The sequence below is a fragment of the Astatotilapia calliptera genome, chromosome 13 (genome assembly GCF_964374335.1).
Source record: "Astatotilapia calliptera chromosome 13, fAstCal68.1, whole genome shotgun sequence".
NCBI classification, from domain to species: domain Eukaryota; kingdom Metazoa; phylum Chordata; class Actinopteri; order Cichliformes; family Cichlidae; genus Astatotilapia; species Astatotilapia calliptera.
The window spans coordinates 5,290,696-5,305,834 of record NC_137434.1 but is presented as its reverse complement, the minus strand read 5'-3'; the positions used below and the strand labels follow the sequence as shown (position 1 = coordinate 5,305,834).

At 43.0% G+C, this 15,139-nt stretch overlaps 1 long non-coding RNA gene across 3 annotated transcripts in view; it reads right to left on the bottom strand.

The window, feature by feature from the left end:
* LOC113035464 (uncharacterized) overlaps window positions 1–14,650 on the bottom strand; it is a 28,261-nt gene extending 13,611 nt beyond the window's left edge. For 2 of the 3 annotated variants that reach the window (XR_013901051.1, XR_013901052.1), the window contains exons 1-2: window positions 14,513–14,643; window positions 5,620–5,680 (exon numbers count right to left, since the gene is read on the bottom strand). This is a non-coding gene — a long non-coding RNA (uncharacterized LOC113035464). Of the gene's footprint in view, window positions 1–5,619; window positions 5,681–14,512 lie in introns of all 3 variants that reach the window. The other variant, XR_013901050.1, reaches the window with a different exon arrangement.
* Between the last annotated feature and the right edge of the window lie 489 nt (window positions 14,651–15,139).

The following is a 15,139-nucleotide window of genomic DNA, read 5'->3' as shown; positions in this document are numbered from 1 at the left end:
GACTTGGCAGTCAGGGGAAAAGAATATAATCTTACACGCATCAAGAACTAATGACCTCTCCAAAAAAGTGCTTTAGGAGCGAGACTGGAACGACTTGGTAAAACTAAAAATTGACTGAATTTAACACTTCATAACGTCTCATTACATTGAGAACTTTTAAACATAGCCTGGTGTAAAGACTGAGCATTGAGTATACAGAGACAGGTTATGCATACTGCACCCACGGCGAGGCCTTTTGGCTTTCATTTTAAATCCAGGTTCCTCCGTAGGAAACACAGGCAGGGAGGCTGAGTTCTCAAAAGGTCCCCGTTCATGCTTAAGTCCCACAACGAAATGTGAAAAGATTGACAAGTGAAAAACTGACCGCAGTCAATCCAACACCCCCCCGTCCCTTCCCAAAAAGCACACATATTCAAACATCAAACAACACCTTGTACTGGCTGAACTCTCTCCCTTTACCCTGTGGTTTACCCTTTGACCCAGTCCAAACCTTCCCCTACAGCAAACACTCCCACTGCTCACCCCTGACCCCCCACGCACACTCAGCAGCCTGCAAAACACGAGCTGGGAATTCCAGCGTTGCAACCCTGATGTGCTGCTCCTCTGGAGGTTTTCTTATCATTTTGACCATTTCCATAATGAACAACAACAACAACAAAAAAAACACAGAGAAGCACCCAAATAATAATACTATAGGGCTTTGGAGCGTGATGTCACTGGGTGGGCGTGGAAAGGATTTTGGCCTGATGCGCCATTTTCCGGGTCCAAACAAAGCGCAAGCAAAAAAGGAGCGAAGGCACACACAACAGCCATCGTTCGTACTTGCTGTGTGGTCGGCTGCAATGTTCGATCGCACGACCGGCACGACCGGCACAGGAATAAGCTTAAAAAGGGTTTGTCTTTTTATTCTTTCGCAACCTGGAAGCAACATGAGGGAGCTCATATGGCGGACCTTACCAAACGAAGGCGTCTAGCCTGGATAGCAGCCGTGAGACGAGCTGATATCCAGTTCGCTTCCATCTCCAGATATCACTTAACTTACCGGACATTTTCATTCAGGTAAGTTCTATATATGTTCATATCACTCTTTATAGCTTAATAATATTATCGTTGGTGGTCTCGGAGGTTATAGAAATTGCGAACAAACATCGAATGGAGTGACTTTGCAGAAATACGTGCTATGTAACGATTCACTAATTCTTTCGCACAACTGTAGGGAAGCCTGCCTATGAAATGGATGTAATATCTTGCCCGATTATCAATGTGGTAGTTTGCATCAACTTTACAATTATGGACACATAATATGACAACGAGATTCATTGATAAATGTATAACATTAATTGTGGTAGGGGGTGAACCATGGCTGTTACACTCGATGCACTGCAGCTGACTTACCTTGGTTTGAATGACGACGTACTCACAGGTTGAAAATAGCCAAATCTTGGACCCAGTCGTTAGTAAATTGGATGTGCGCCTCCAGCGACTTGTAATTACGAAACTGGTTCGCAGTGTAAGCGCTTACTCCACAAACAAGATACGTAAAGATATCGGGGTAGGACAGTGGCGGTAAGTCGTCTGGGTCTTTACTCCACTGCCGTATTTCATATGGGTCCACATTTGCGATCCACTCTATTTTTTTCAAGTACCACTGCTTCGCCTCTGGACGCAATCGGTCTCTATACCGTCCGTTTTCTTTTGAGCTGCTTTTAAACATGTTTCTTGTGGTCGTCGTTCCAACACAGTGTGTTTGTTTTGATTTGTGGACCCGGAAAATGGCGTCGCGCTCCCACAAAACATTGCGGAGTGACATCAACTCCAAAGCCCTATAGTAATTCCAGGCATTTGGATGGCTGAATGTTATTCAAGCTGGTTGCAAATATGAGTTCTACATGGTGGCGTGCTGTTGCGTCACAGCAAGAAGGTCCAGAGTTCAACTCCACACAAAGAACCTACGCAAAAGTTTGCGTAGGTCCTCACACAGTCCAAAGGCATGCAGTTAGTGGGGTTAGATTAACTGGTGATTCTAAATTGTCATTAAGTGTTAATAGTTGTCTGACTCTCAGCATTACCCCTGCGACAGACTGGCTGGGTCTGTCCAGGGTGTGTCTGGCCTCTTGGCCCACTGTAGCTGGGACAGGCTCCAACCCCCACCACCTGCCTCTGCAACCCTGATAAGGATAACTGGAAGAGCACTGATGGATGGATGGATGGACAAAACATATCTCAGGAAACGAAGGTAAGGGCTAAATGTAGTTCTTGCACTCATCAGTTGTGAAAAAGGTTAAATCCAGTACTCAACACACAGATCAGACTTTGCAACACGGGATAAATGACTACAGCCAACAATTTTGTATAAAAAGTCAAGTAAAAATTTGTTTCATCCTGTGTTGCAAACACCTGTAAGCTGAGATTCTCCTGTAGTCCGTGGAATGACAACAAATGCTGACAATCAGAAATGGAGGACATGCTGTCTTTTGCTATTTTAAGGGCTGCCAGAATTGTGTATTTCTATGGTTTTGTAGAGACAGAACTGCCAGTTCCACTAACAGACATTCGATCCTGGCTACAAAAGCAAGTCAGCTTAGAGTAGAGTTAAAGTTAGGAGTGTTGATACTTTGACAGCTGTGCAAGGAGGTGTACACATTGCCTGTGTGCTTTGTCTAACCACTAACTGCAGCTTTCTATTTGTGATATTAATGTCGCCCAGAGCATTTTTATTGGTGTAAACATTTAAAATTCTACTGTTTTATTACTATGTTACTTAGCATTAATTAGCAGATATGTCTGTGTATGCGTTGTGCCCATATATTTTATAAATGCAGCTTGCTGACTAAGCTTGCTAGCATTAGCCGATAACTTGTAGCACTTTACCTTCTAGTCTAAATTTGGTTGCTTTGGGCTTCTTTAGCAGTTTGTACACCTTTTTAATGGTGCATTTAACAGAGAGACAAGTACTGCAGAATGCAAACTGTAAAGGCATTATTTATACAAATTTTCATACAACTTAGCTTTAGATGACTCTGACACTGATGCAGGGGACAATCAATCTCTGCATTCTGTCTATACACTACGTGTGTGCCACACACAGAAGCAACCACCCACACATGCCCACGTACATATCCATTGTTGACCTGAGCCACATGACAGCAAGAGCATTACACACGGCGCACCACATCCCTATCATAAAGTGTCCTCAAGACACCCAAGATGCTTCTAGCCTGTCATTGGCTCTTACAGCTGACCGCTTTTCAACAGCAGTGACACAACACCTCTCTAATTAGCCTCTTTTCAAAGTTACTAATCTGAGTAAAGACAACTCTCAGTGACACACACAAACAATAGCCCCCTACTCTCACCCTCTGTCCCAGGGTTGCCTGTTTGGAGCGGCGCTGCAGGATCCCACACACGCGTGTAAACCGGAGAGTGTGTATTTTTATGTATTTTATCTGTGTGGCGTTCAAGTGTGAAGACAGTGACCATGAAGGAAGATCGACTAAATGAGAGTGAGGGAAGACATTTCTAAAGATTTGGTAGTAATAGCAAAAGTGTTTCTGATATTTTGTGTTTGTCACAGCAGATGTCCCTGTTGTTTGTTTGTGTGTGTTTCTGAGTCTGTCTGTCACTCAGTAGTTTTGGTTGGCTTTGCTCGGGAAGGCCTGTGATCACACAACCTTAAGGACTGTGATTAGGAGGACCACTTAGAGTACGCGCACACAGCAAACGGCAAATCCCACAGTGCACTCATGCATGTGTACCAAAATACTGAAACCACTTACCAGCAGTAGCTTTGCTCACAGGCACACGGTCGCACAAACAGAAGCAAACCACTACGCACACACTTGTTCCTACGCTTGGACTGTGAAATGACACGCACGTCTCTGGATGCTCTCTAATTTCCTGCGGCCGAGCTCTGAGCTTGTGAGGTAACTCATGATGAGTGATGGTTCATCACGCTTGGTGGAGATTATACAGGGAACTTCATCCCAGCACACTCATTCCTGAGCAGATGTGTCATACGCACAAGGTCAGGAGAGTTGAACTCAAAATGGGAATGTGTGGCACATTTGCAAAACACACTGTAATCTTGTAACATAATGTCTTCATTACTCAGGTTTATTTACATGCTGTGTACAAGCTGTATTGAGCTGTTTTTACTGCGTCCAAGTCAAGTCAAAACAAGCCCGAGCCAAATCTCCGGACGATTTACAGTTCAAATCAAGTGTTAAGTGTTGTCATAGTTTTGAGATGATTAAGTCCAATTCGTGTCTTAAGGTAAGTCCAAGTCACGCCTCATATCTGATCAAAGCAAATCAAAGCCAAGGAACAGTGAAACAATCAGGACGAATGGAAGTCAAGTCTCAGCAGAATAACAAGCCCGAGCCTAATGTTACATCTTGAAGTTAGTCTACCTCAAGTCTCAAGGCCTTCAGGACAGAACTCAAAGCCAGGATAAGTGTGGGTCACTCAGAGTAAGTCTAATTAATTTTCTCACGACAATTCCAAGTCAAAATGTAATCGAAGGATTTCTAAGTTGAGTCTCAAGATAATTGAAACTTGAAGGATGTTCGAATAGGTCTTCATCTCATCCAATGAGATTTCTCACAGTTTTAAACAAAGTGATCCAGATCAGTCTTTTGCCCATTTTGTGAAATTTTATGTTAAATGTGGGTAGATGAACTGCATGAACCAGGTAGACTTGATACAATTAAATCAAGTCTCAGTTTGACTAATATAATTTCTATCAAGTGGTTTGATAAAGAGGTTTGTCACATGGATGCCACATGATGTTTGGTCCAGAGACAAGAGAACATTGCCCACCTAATTAGGTTTTTCTTCGGTGCTGAATGACAAAAAATAAGTCTGGGGATGAAGAGGAAATTTGTTGAAATTATTAGTGTTTCAGACACTTTAGCATGGAGTCTCGGGGTGTTTCCACACCTGCTGTTTTAGTCTGTTCAAATCCAACTGTGGTTCTGGTTCGTTTTGGATGTGGACCAGCTGCCTGAGAACCCTTTGGAGGGGGTGATCTTGAGCTGACTCAGCTACGACGTTTATGTTGCTTGTTATGTTGTTCTGTTAAGTTTTAGCTAAAAACTTACCGTAGCCGTGGGTGGTTTGCATTAGTCGTGGCAGTCATGGCTGCTCCTCCCTGAGCCTGGTTCTGCTGGAGGTTTCTTTCTGTTAAAGGACAGATTTTCCTTCCCACTGTCGCAAAGAACTTGTTCATATGGAGTGGTCTAATTTTCAGGGTTTTCTCTGTATTATTATAGGGTCTTTACCTTACAAGACAAATCCTTAAGGTGACTGATGTTGTTATTTGACTTTATATAAATAAAACTGAATTAAATGTCATTGAATTCTGGGATCTAGGACAGTAAAGAACACACCACATTCCTCCTGTATTCACTCTTATTGCTTCTGCCCCAAACACATCTGGTGAACAAGCAGACTGTACATTCTCACGTAGTTTATAAAGACACATTTTGATTTTCTTGGAGTCTACTTGGATTTTTCTCTGTTTTCTCTGGTTTTTCTCTGTCTCAAAAAGGTGCAAGTTCACAAATTAACTAACAGATTCGCACCAGAAAAAATGAATTCTAGGCGTAAAAACGCTCTTACATTCATGCACTTGAAAAGGAGTTTGTCGTTGTGTCACACTGTGTCAGAATCCCTCTGTGACCTGCAAGAGAACAAACACACAAATAGATGAATGAAATTCGGAACTATAGTTGCACACTCACTGCATGCAGAAGTACACGCATTTTTTTTTTTTTAAAAGCATAAAAAGTACCTAATTGCCCATTGTTTTGTAAGTGATTACAATTGCTAGTTTTGTTGTAATTCGGACTTATGTACTCTTTTGCTCCATGGTCCTGAACATTCCCCACAGCTTGGAAGAACTCCCGCATAGTTTGTGGCTGAGTCACACTCATAGCAGGTTTGCAAAGCTATCTATTTTGAGTGAGCCCATATCAAATGTGGCATCTCCTAGTTCAAAATTTCGGACTATGAATTATTATGAAACCCGTCAGTGACAAATGTCTCCTCTGGGTGCTTCCAGCAGAAAAAGTCTTGTAACAAAATCAGATAGTAAAGCACGGTGTGCAGCTTTATGATGCAAACTGGGTTTGATATTTACATTTACAAGTCTTACAATCCAAGCCAGCTCTGCAAAGGTCTGCAGGGCGCCAAAATGGCCGACCTCCTGTTCCCAGGAACTCTAACTACAGGCTTTAGCAGAAAATGACCACTTTAAGCCTGCCTCGACCGCCCTGCATGGCGACAAGCACGGTGATTGGCGGGCTGGTGACAGATGCATGCCATGATTGGTGGGGGCCGTAATTCAGGCTGTAATTTGCAAAGTGGAAATGTAGGTGACTGAATATTTTGTCTGTGTTTGTGTGTGTGTGTGTATGACAGAGAGAGAGAGAAGAAGAAGAAACATTTCTGGCAGACATGCTCAAATTGCAGCAAAGGTCTTAGTTACAGTTTTGCCTCTTCCTGTTTTTTACCACTCCCCCGTCATGTGCTTTTTCCTCTATTGCCACAATGGAAGAAAGACACTAAGTAATGATTTCATTTCCTCTTTCATTCCTTTCAGCTTCCTGTGGTCAGGGAGTTGAAAATGTCTTCCCACATGATCTGCTGATGGCATGACTGTTTCAGTTCACAGGTCAAAAGAAAACGTTCATTCATGTGTCATCACACCAAGACGTGTGATAGCATAATATGTCATTGCCATTTTAGGTTATGTATAGCTGTGTGTAGATCTAATTGTGTAGTTGAATTTGTGTGAGTGAGTGCCAGAGGTGAAATGGCACCAAAGAGGGTTTTTCTCTCAGAGGAAACAGTGGTTAGCAAAGAGGAAGTGTCTCCTCTTTGCCAGGAGATAGCTGCCCAGCTGCAGTGCTGAAAGATGGGTGACTGAAAACACACGCACGCATTCCCATGCACACACACAAATCTTCCCACCTGTTACTCAGTTACGATCGATAGTTCCTTTGATGCTTGGATGTGTGGGGATGATGGTAGGGGGCTTGGGGTTGGGTACAGGGCTACATGGCCCATGGGATCCATGGGTGTCAGGGGCACTTTGATCCTTGTTACAGCCTTACATGCAGAGCACTGTTCTCTAGAGGGGGTACCACATCCCCTCCGTCACCCCTCCTCACAGCACCTTTCCTCTAGACTGTTCCCCCTTACCCCTCGCCTCTGCCCCAGCTCATGTGCTGATCCCTGGGGACAGGTGAACCAGCTACAGAGCACGGGGAAACACTCATGGTGGAATAGCACTGAACAGTTAAATGGCATTTAATACTGCAGACTCAAACACTGACACTTATTTATAGTCCTTTAAACAAAGTCCAAACTCACCACTGACTTGCTCATTTTTAATTTTTTTGCTAATGTCACCGTGACCCCAGCACACATGCACACACGTTAAAATCTCCTCTGCTGTATCCTGTTACCGAGATATTTTCATGTGTGCGCAAAGACGTACGAGCACCCACGTACATTTTACATACACATGTAAAGGTAATTCAGTAACATCAGCCTTAGCATAACCAGATTTATGACTTGTGTGGTTCATACAGAGTTGAAATGTATTCAGTTTGAAACTAAAGAGCCCTGACACCCTAACCACAGCGCAGAAGAAAAGAAACTGACACAAAGGAGTGTAAGAAAAAAGTGAGAGATGGAGGGTAAGACAAAAAAAAAGAGCAGGGTTGTGGGCTTGTGGTTTCAACGACAGTCAAGGCCAATGTTTCACAAGATAAAGAGGAAGAAGAGGGGGCATAGAGAGAGACACACACACAGAGTGAGAAGGGAAGGGAGAAAGAGAAACACAGTCCAGCACGAAGAGGACAGCAGGCCGAACAGTGCATCCATTGTCCATGTGGCCTGGTTAACATTTTAATGAAGGAGCCACATCCACAGTCCTGCCACAAACTGCACACTGACTCACACAATGATTAACACTCTGCTAATACACTGAGACAATATCGCGGCTTACTGCAGGCTCATTGACATGAGCACATATGGACATACCGTACTGTGGACCCTGCCAATCAAATGCACACAGAGGGACACTCATTCACAGAAACTCACACATACAAACATGTGCAAGGGTTCATTTTCATGACTAGACGATATGTTTTCCTAGTTCTGGTCATCACGTAAACTCTTCTTTTTATTTGGCTTCATAAGTAACTCATCATACACAATGTAGATGCCATTTATGATGCTTTGATTTCTGGCTAGCCACATATATTGTGTATGTGTCTTTGTTTTTCTGTGGTACGTGCAAATCAGCATTTGCCCTATATTCAAGTTGCAGAGGTCGGTGGCAATGGACCTGAAGCTAGCTGCCAAAAATACTAAAAGAATACAAGCACTTATGTAATAAGAACAATCAGCTAACAATTGCCCATAAACTCAATACAAACCCATGCCATGACTTGCATGAATGCATCAACAGAGCACACTCAGTACTCTTGTGTTTTTTTTAAATAGCTTGAGCTGCTTATTGCGAAATGGCCCAGAGTGATAGATGCTGTCGATTCGTCAAAACCAGTGGTGTTTCATAATGTGTGACCCAGTACTGACAGAAGATCAGTACTGGGGACAGTGGGATAGGAGTGTGTTGTGTGTGTCGCATTAAAATGGAGGAGAATGTTATTGTTAAAAAAAAAGAAAAAGACATTTCCAACAAATGCTAACTAAGCTACACTCCTGGCTACACTGTGCCAGTTACATCATATAGTGGAGGTGATCAGTCAAGAAAAAAGCTAATGATTCCACAAGACGCACCAGAGAGCATTTTTATAATAATAATGGTTTGTATTTATATAGCGCTTATCGAAACCCTCAAAGCGCTTTACATTCACATTCACACACTGGTGGAGGCAGCTACAGTTGTAGCCACAGCTGCCCTGGGGCAGACTGACAGAAGCGAGGCTGCCATATCGCGCCATCAGCCCCTCTGACTATCACCAGTAGGCGGCAGGTGAAGTGTCTTGCCCAAGGACACAACGACCAACACTGTCCGAGCCGGGTCTCGAACCGGCAACCTTCCAATTACAAGACGAACTGCCAACTCTTGAGCCACGATCGCCCCAGACGATAAGCTGGTCTATTTTCTACTGAACCAAAGAGTCAGAAAGTCGGGATCAGGAATATCATCGTCACAGCTGAAGCTGTGTGTGGACAAAACCCGCTGACACACGCCTGGTATGACTCTTGTGTAATGCATACACCGATCAGCTACAACATTATGACCACTGACAGGTGAAGTGAATAACACTGATTATGTCTTCATCATGGCACCTGTTGGTAGGTGGGAAATATTAGGGAGCATGTAAACATTTTTTACCTTAAAACTGATATGCTACGAGCAGAAAAACTGGTTTCAAAACTACAGTTCTTCTGAGGTGTTCCCTGTCTGCAGTGGTCAGCATCTATCAAGTGTTCCAAGGAAGAACAGTAATGATGCTTTTGGCCAGTTTTCTGCTACTCAACATTGCCACGTACCAGCCACCTAAGCATTCCTGCAGACCATATACACCCTTTGATGGAAACAGTATTCCTCAGCCACAGTTGAACTAGTGCTGGAGTTTGAGGTGTTGACTTGAGCTCCATATTTCCCAAATCTCAATCCAATTGAACATCTGTGGGACAAAGAAGTCCAATCCATGGTGGCTCAACTCACAACTTACAGGACTTAAATGATCTGTTACTAATATCTTGGTGCCAGATACCGCAGAACACCTTCAGGGGTCTAGTGGAGTCTTGATGGGTCACTGCTTTTTTTGAATACAAAGGGAAACAACATGATCAGGCAGGTAGTTACAATGTTATGCCTGGTTGGTATATATGTGCATCCAGAAGAGGTGGATGAATTTATAGCTTTTCAGCACCTAATTAGAATCCGAAGGGGTTGAATCAGGTTTCAAACTCTTCTTTTTCTTGCTTTCAGCTGCACCTAGTCTTTGTGATTTTATTGAACTTTCCAGTATACCTCACAAAGATGAAAAATATTACATTTTATTGTTCAAAGACAGACAGTATATTTAGCCATTCAGAAAGAAGAATCTTTCCTCAAAAACCTTCATCCCACACTACATAATAATTAAAAAAAACTTTGGGTTGTTCATTAGTTGCTTCATGACATGGAAACACTTATATAATGACGCAAATGACACAATGATAGTTTTACTGCAAGCAACACGGGGTTGTGGTCAGAAATGTGCATTTCTGGGAACAAGCAGAGATTATCACCTGACTAAATGCATCAGGACTGATGGAAGCCCCTTCAGAGGGGGCAAAGTCATTGCAGCGCCAAAATCTGCTCGACTGTAAGAACATGTGAGATCATGAAAACATTAACCAACAAACTTTTTCTCAGGGGTTTTTGGCATGAATTAAAACCGAGTTGTCCAGCTTTCCTGACCACAATAATGTAGATGACTTGAGGAGAGAGCTTTGATTCTGACGGGGTAGAACTAATACAGCCGACTTCAACATTTCAAACACAATGACAAGTGAACATGAAAAGATTTATGCTCGTCCAAGAAATGCATGATTTAAATTTGTGGGTGAAATGACCCTTCAGATTTGCGGTGAAATAACCATAAAGACTAGCACTGGGCTTGAATCAGCCCACCACCCGTACTGCTCAATGCACAGGAAGGGAAGGATCGGTCAAATGTTCATATGCATAGGAAGGACTGCCCTTTTGAACGAGCACAAAAGGACCCTCCATCCTCTTTATTCTCCCCCATCCCCACAGACACACACACAATTACACATTACCCAAGTGATGTAAATCTGGCGGACATATGTTGAAGAGGCTATATAGGGGTTGTTTTCAAACCAGATCCAAATGTTTTTGAGAGCAGACTGCAGCAACACGTTCGTATGTGTCAGCAAAAGTTCAAGGTGCCTTATCCTGCCACTGTGTCGAATGCTGTTTCTCCTTGCCTCTCACACTCTTTCCATTAATTCTTTGTGTCCTCGCGACTTTTTAAAAATCTTTTCTTGCAAACCCCCCAAAACACACACACAATAATGTAATGTGTTCTGCAGCTGTCTCTCTGGGGGAGGCAGCGTAAGGGTGATATGATGAAGAGGGTAAAGAAAGGAAAGAAGAAGAAGAAGAGGCGCATGAGGAGGAGAGGGAGGAGGAGAAAGAGGGAGAGTAAATCTTGGGGGTCACTGCCACTGGAGTTGGATTCCTTCACACCAGCTGCTGATAGCTTATGCCTGGGAACATGTGAGTGTGACAGCCCTTACTAATGCTTCTGTACTGAAATGGTCTTGACCAGGTCCTCGTTCTGACAACAACTTGACAGGAAAACGTGAAGGTGAGGAGAACTGCAGGAATTTCTTTAATCTGAAAGAGATACAGCAGCAAGGGAATGGTGGGATTTTCCAAAGTGCGCACCTCACTGAAGACAAAGAAGCCACTGGACTTAAATGCTCTCCTAATTCCTCCAGCCCTGGAACCAGGGCGCCTTATTAAGAGTTTGCCCCCATTGCATTTAGCCAATCCCCTTCTGCTGTGACTAGTTAAATTAATTATTCTCATAGGGCTTTAAAAGCTCATTTTACCACTAGATAACCGAGGCTACAATTTCAAAACAAGGCAGCAAGGAGGGGTACAGAGGTTAGAAGGTGTAATGCAAGCCTGGAGCCAGTAGCAATCCTATTAGTCCCTGAGAATAACAGGGTGCTCTCATGGACATGGGCATTCTGGTTACAGGGCTTTTTTTAAACCTGGGATATCATGTTTATACAGAACACAGAGGAACTGTTGGCATACCCATGTAGACAATGATAAGGTATCATGTAGGTGCCTGTGTGTAGTTTTGTTGTAGTTAATCTGCCACTTCAACTCAGTCTCACTACTAGGTCATCACATATTGACACTTTGTATGTCAATATGTGCTGACCTGGGAGAAACATCCAAAGCAGTCTGTGAGAATGCAGTTAAGTGCGCTTTGCTGGTGTCGTCACTGCTGTGGGACAATGAAGGCTGTACTTCTGACAGAGCAGAGATGCTTTGGTGTCTTTGGTATCTGCTGTTGTATCTTTTGGCTGCTCCCTATAGGAGCTGCCACAGCATCCGTGTAGATTCATTCTATGTCCAGCATCCACTTCTTTCACAACAACCCTCTGCATCTCCTCCTTCCCTACATCCATGAATCTTCTCTGTTGTCTTCCACTTTTCCTCCCGTCTGGCATCTCCATCCCTCCATCCCTCTGAACCTTCTCAGCCTTTCCTCTCTAACTTTGCCTTCAAAGCGCTCAGAGTTGCCCCTGTGATGTATTCATTTCTAATTTTGTCCATCCTGGTCACTCCCAATAAAGATGTTAACCTCTTCAGCTCGGCCTCCTACCTTTTTGTCAGTGCCACCATCTCCGGATCACAGCAGGGACACTCCTCTCCGTCCACTCCACCCTGCATTCACTGTCTTATTCACCACTCTTGCATCTGTTGCTTTGGATGGATGATCCCAGGTATTTAAACTTATTACAATCACTTATTACTTCCATGTTTACCATTACACCTGTCTCCATCTCCTTCACACACACACATCCTGTCCTGCTTCTACTGACTTTCATTTTGGTGTTTTTTTTTATTGTTTTGCTTTTTAATTGAAAGAAAACTTGTGGCTCAACTTCTCCACCTCTGAGCTTAAAATCTGTCATTGGGATCAGTCACATCAGCCCCAACAAGAATTCATGTTGCAACACTGTGCAATATAGACACAATAAAAGTTTACCAACTAACCCACTTAGCAATTATTGGTTACAGGACCACTTTCCTCACATTCCTATTGAGTTATGAAGATATTCTTTTTGTTTTTTTGATGATCTACTGTAATGTGTTTCATTAATGTTTTTAAAGGGAGAAAATCAGCTAAACTTTGAATTAACCAAGTACCAAGTTTTTAGGTAATACACATATGGTATGATAATCTTATAATATACTGCTTATGACAAAATATATAATGATTAGTTGGGACCGACTGACATTCCCAGAAGTCAGGTTTCCCAAAAAAGTTGATTCTGTTGATCTGGATGTAACGTTTTCAGTGGGAGAAACATTTTGTAACTCATCCAAGTGACGTCTTCAGTCTCTATCAGGGATCAGTTTCACCAAAGAAAAAATGACGATTTTGAATTCATTTAATGTATTTATGGTCTAAAAAGGTGCAACTCATCAAACAGTCTATCCATCTATCTATCTAAGGCAGGGGTGTCCAACTTTTGGAACTCCTTTGGAACCACTGGAATAAGCTACCTCCACATCCACAGGCAAAAAATACATTAAGGACATTTGAATTTTTGGAAATTTGAATTTTGTTTTTTCTAATTTGTCTCCTTTATGGCCATTTTTCATTTTCTAAAACAGTTATCCAATGTGTTTAAATATAAAGCCGTGTTGTCCTGTACAAACATCCACGTGCAGTGAGTTACAGTGAGAAGAGTTTCAACATCGTGTTGGGAATGTCACTGACTTCTGCAGTATGTTTGGGAATGATAACTGCAGAAACATTACAATCAGCACAGATTCATTTTCACAATAAGCATTTTCAACACATGCAGTCGTGCCTACGAGGTGAGAAGCTTGTGACTTGGCTGTTTCCTGCAGTCATGTGTGTCATCCATGGGTGTGGATAAACCATAGCTTAAAGTCTACCTGTTTTCTGATTCTTCTTCTGTTTTTTTTTTTGTTTGTTTGTTTGTTTGCTTTTTAAAGTCTTCAGGTCTATAATTACTTACGTTTGTGACTTGACTATAGCACAAGCACAAATTTGTACACACCATGGGAAAAAAACAGCACCTACACACTCTGTATGTGGCTAACCATAAATTAAACTGAATCACAGCTGGGTACCTGGCAGGTACTTCAACAAGTGTGAGCCACAATGACTAGAATGCAGCAGCAGATAACATAACATTCTTAACATTAAATATCTTGAAGATATTCAGCAACATTATGAGCTTAATGTCCTTTAAATGAGTTATGATGTAATACTGAGAAATGTAATCCTGCATTTGAGTCACTCCCACAGCACTGAGTGTACTCAAAGAACAAAATGTTCTAGCAATCCATAAAGCACACGTTTACCCAACACGTACTCTTATCAGCTGTCACAGTCATGTCCATTAGGCTCCATGCCTATATATTTCTACTCATCTGACACTTATTTGCACTACACATTCCCCAACCTTAACCATCATCACTAAATATCTAACCCCAACACTAACCCTAATCTTATTCTTAACCTTCAGACTACCCTTTGAAGGTCTGTCCCACAGTGCTGGGTCCTGCCTAAACATCCCCACTCTCCAATGCAAATACACTCAGACACACACTGCGTGCATATGTGTGTGTGTGTGACACATTTCCTGCCAGGGAATCGTTGATCACCGGCATACATCTTATCTCAAGCACACACAAATGCATGGCTATACACATACCGCAAGACCAACACAGGCTCACCTGCATGGAGTTTACACTGCACACCCACACACAGTTGAGTTAGCGCTGACAGGTACAGTACACAGAATACCGGTTGGTGCAAGCACACACAGACACACAGTGAGAGAGCATGGCTGGAGGTGCCTGGTGTTGTTTTCTGACTCATATTACAGCTCGCTGAAGCAGCTCCTTCTGCTGCGGCAGCGGCTCTCATTCCACTCAAGCCACATGAAGGAGAGCTGGCTTCCCTGTTAAACAGACGCTTTAGTGCAGCACCGCCGCTGGGTCCCACCAACCTAGAGAAAGAGCGAGGAGAGGAGAAGGACAGAAAGAGAGACCCTCCACCCTGCAGCAGTGCAGCCACACCACAGCCATTATGTGCAGATTCAATGGAATCTAATGTGGAGGATGTGGCTGGCTGTATCTCAGATGCTGTTTATGTAACTGTGGGGAAGCCGAGTGTGGAATATTGAACGGAGAATAGCGGAGGCCAAGGACAGAATAAAGCCATCCATTCTCCCCTTCTTTCTTTTTTTTGTCTGTCTGGGTGAGCGCTCCTCTGCAGGACTTGTTCCAACAGCTTAATGAGCTCTTAACAGAGCCATCGTAGACAAGAAATACAATTAAAACATGGTCGTGTGTTTCAAG